The sequence below is a fragment of the Physeter macrocephalus genome, chromosome 11, assembly GCF_002837175.3.
Source record: "Physeter macrocephalus isolate SW-GA chromosome 11, ASM283717v5, whole genome shotgun sequence".
Lineage (NCBI taxonomy): Eukaryota > Metazoa > Chordata > Mammalia > Artiodactyla > Physeteridae > Physeter > Physeter macrocephalus.
Window position 1 is genome coordinate 121,449,281 of NC_041224.1, and position 4,444 is coordinate 121,453,724.

The following is a 4,444-nucleotide window of genomic DNA, read 5'->3' on the forward strand; positions in this document are numbered from 1 at the left end:
GTGCTCTTCTTGTTCTTATGGAAAGGGTGGACCAGGGGGCAGCAGTGGTGCAACTGGGCCTCTTGTAGAAGGATAGGACTAAAGAAGAATTGCACTGATATGAATAAAAATATGGAGTTTAATTTGTCTGATTGTATCTTTCATTAAACACACGATAAGCTCCAACAGAGTGATATTATCTCCAGGCCAGTGTTACGAATATGAGTCTGCATTTATCTTACTCTTACTATGGGGAGTACTTATGTTTTACAGCCTCATGGTCGTTAGATTTTTTTCTCAGCTACAGGTATTAGAAAACTGATGATACACTCAGTGGTATTCAAGGACATTGCAAGTAGCAAAGGGTGCTTTACTGAAAACACATTTGAGATATTTGGATTATCTTTGAAATGCAGAGCATAAGGCAGTAAAATGCAAAACACGCATCTTTCCTCTGAGCTCATTTAAATATTCCTTGACCAGGAAAAGAATCATGTAAGATTCATTGTGGGATTTCTACCTCCCCAAGGTGAACATTTTTTCTAAGGAGACTTACAGGCTCTGAAAAGAGGGAACCATCTGAAATTAAAATACCCTGAGGAAATGATGAAGAATGAATGTTAAAATAAAAATGGTCTCAGTTTCTTCCTCCTTCAGTATACAGACAGAATTCTTTGGGGCCTGGTGTCTGCACATTATAAGTTATTACACAAAGTACAGCACAATCACACACAAATTAGAATTATTCTTTTCAGATGCCTTGTCTGTTTCATCTATCACAGACATATCCCTGAAATAAGTGATCACTTAACTTAAAAAACTTAAGAATTAGCATTTACTTGTGTGAATGGCAATGATTAGATAAATTTTTGTAGAGTCCTTACAATTAACTTTTGTGAATGTCACCTTTATTTACTTCCCTGTTCAATCAACACAGTACACTTTTAATAGTTAACGTGTGTGGAATAACACGGAGAAAAATTAAATGAAAATTCGTCCATCTCTCCCAATCCTTTTAAAGGAGCTCTGACTCCTTTTCAGGACCAGAACTCAAGCAAATGTTGAACCTCACTCAGTTGACAATGCAATATTTTGGTGAGGATGACTCATAGCCCAGGATCTTGCATTTCAGAAGACATCTCAGGGAAGAGTGTCAGTCTCACAGGCAGCCTGCCTGCTGGCTGCCAGTCCCTATATGAGGCCAATCTTGTGCCCCTGAGGCCCACACTATAGCAAGATTCATTTCCCGTCTTAAATGAAGAGTGAATCAGTGCCCTTCTCTGAAACTGTCCAGAGCAGGCCCCTAAACTGTGGGACACTTGCCTTGACTCCGCATTCTGCCGCCTGTTTAGGGTCCTAGGAAGCCCATGGATCTGGTGTAACCTCAACTACTCTACTTCTCTGGTCTTATGGTCATCTCTTCTCCTGGTCCCACTCTTAGTTTCAGTGTGCTGTCAATATGTGCATTTCAGTCTGAGCCATGGTACCTCAGCTCCTGATTTCAGTATTACTCTAGCCTGTTACCTCACCAAACACAGCAAGTTCCAGCCTTGGCACCATCTCCACTCCCAGTAGCAGAGATCCAGACACCAATCCTATGCAACACACAAGCTTCCAGGACTGCTCTGTTCCAGAAGCAATACCCCCAAAGGGCCGTAAATGCTCGGGAAGAAAGAACAGCCATGAAGATTTGCACCTGATGCTCAGTGCCTACATCACAAACAGAAGAAAAGCTCCTCTTCTTCATGTCCACAGAATGGCAGCCTTTTGTGATCGATCAATGGAGAATTAAGAACTAAGGCACAAGGGAGAAAAAAAGCAAGAAAAAGTTAGAGAAAGAAGGAAGAAAGTAACAAGTAGAGATCAGAGAACCAGACGGATAATAAAAGGAGCTGTGGTGGTGATGATTAAAACTGAGATGGGAAAAAAAGAGTCTTCCTCTAGTAAAAGTCAATTAGTAGAAGCACGGAAAGGCAATGATCATCTAAAGAGAAAATGGATACACGTTTATGACGGGATAGGGCTGAGCATAAAAAAGCATTAGTAGATAATCACAATATTCTTCAACATAGTATACAAAATATCAGGGAGCAGGATGACTGATATTTAAAGGCTCGACAGATTTTCAGTCTTTCAAAGTATGAAGGGAGCATATAGTTCTAGCTCTAGAAAGAAAACCATTTCCCATGCCCCATGATGCTCTCACGTAAATAAATTAGGAAGACTATATGGTGTTCTGAGTTAGTGGTTCTCAGTGAAAAGATAGAAAGATGTCCTTGTCTCCAACCCAGTGCTCTTTGAAAAGGCAAAAGAGTTTTATGAGCAAATGCAAATGACTGATTCATGTGTATTTTTGGAGGAGTATCTTTGGCATTTTAAAAAGACCCTTGGTATTAAAAAGGTTGGATATAACACGAAAAATAGTTTGCAGATGACCATGCTGCAGTAGCATGTTGTGGCATTTTCAGACAGCTCATTTCTTAGAACGATCTCTCTTCTGTGCACTGCAATGGAGCTGCTGAAATCAAGCCCCTCTGGGCTTCAACAGAAGAAGGATTATTTTTACACGTGCAAGTTGAACAGGCTCTCTGAAATAAAACTGCTGGGTTAGAAACTCCATTATCCTACAACTTCCAAAACAAAAAAACATCGTCACTCGCTCCTCACAGATTGCCAGTTGTTGTAAGGATGAACACATGCATTTGTTTTGCCTTGATATTCAGAGCAGTCCAGACACAGAGTTCTAGCTCTAGAAAGAAAACCATTTCCCAGTCACTTGTCCAGGATTATGAAGCTACTCTACCCACTCTCAGGCAGCAGGATCAGTTTGGGAAATATTTTTCCTACATTCCTATACAAAATGTACTTTATTGATTTGACTCATTGTTTGGAAATCGTTCAGAACAGCAAATAATCTAATAACAGCTAATATTTACTTAGTGTCAGGCAGTTTTAAGCACTTTACATAAGTGTACTCATTTAATCCACAATAGGGTGTTTCTACCTGGCACCATTAAGGTGAGTTCTTTAACTCTGACAACTAATTGGAATTCTGACAGTCATAGCTTCCTCCTATGATCATCCGAAATGAGGCAACAATGAGAAACTAGATTTATCTGTCAAGTCAGGAGGTCAGAACACATCCAGCCTTAAGCCTGAACCAATAACTGAGTAATTAAGATGCTTGAAGCTGACAAATGACTCCTATTGAGCTTGGTCTTCTTGGGAAGAGTGATATTTATTCTAAAGGCTGTATGTAATATTGGTCTCAATGAGGGGATTTTATACAATATAATCTATGAATAAATAATTGAAACAGGTATTTTAGTAAGTAAATATGTATCCATGTTCTACTCCAACAAAATAATCCTTAAAAATCTTCTATAAAATGTGCCTAAGAAGGCTTTTCTAAATAAGTTCTGCCCAGAGCCAGTCATTTGTGAAGGCAGTCCTTGGTCGCACCCTACTAGGTATTCTTTGCATGCATACACTGACTATTGCAATAAAAGAATTAATTCCTATTACACTGGGGTTCTAATAAATCAATGGATTTTAACTAGTTTGCCTTTTGGAGGGAGTAGATGACATCCAGAACATTTTTTAAGATCCCCTATGCCTTAGGTATGTTCTAGGAAACAGAATGTAATCACCAAGAAAATCTTCTTTCCTACAATAACTAAAATATAAAAACCACAGTTAATTCAGTACAGTTATCCAAGGACAGAGGAAACTTGCCCATTTGTGCCTCAGTATCAGGGGAATGATGAGCCCCACTCCTTCCTTCCTCGTGGTATTTATTTTATTCCATATAACTTCTTAGCCCCATAAAGGTGACATGCAGCACACCTTAAAAAATATCTTTCCATATGGCAAAAGTGATTGCCTTAATTAAAAGTCTGTCTTAAAAGAATTATCCTTCCAGATTGGTTTGAGATTATCAGTTACTTTTTTACTGTTTACATAACAAAGAATACATGGCCAAATGTCTCCTGTCCCCACTTCGGAAGTGCAGAGGAAAGGATAGAGTGTATCCGGCAGAGCCCCAAGATAATAAAAAGTGGTTAGAATTAACTTTAAGTTGAATGGTGTGTCAATTACTTCCTTGAAAAATCTCCTATATCATCCACTCAGAGGTCAGATTTATAGAGAGAAATACTCATTTACAGCCAGCTCTCCAGCTGCACTTCATTTACAACTTTCACAGTGGCCACTGAGAGGCTAGTGGTAAAAGAGCAAGACCATCCTCCCAAGACCATACTCTTATGAGGGCTAGAGAGCTGGGTGTAGGGCTGTTCTCTCTGAGCAAAGGGGCAGGCAGTGTTTATCCTTCTGGGGTTTCTAACAGCCCTTCTCACACCAGAATGAGCCAGTCAGATGCAATGCATTTTTAAAATTGCTCTACTATATGAGAATGTAATTGGATTGAAGATATTTTAAATTTATTCAATTAAAATTTATTCAGTTT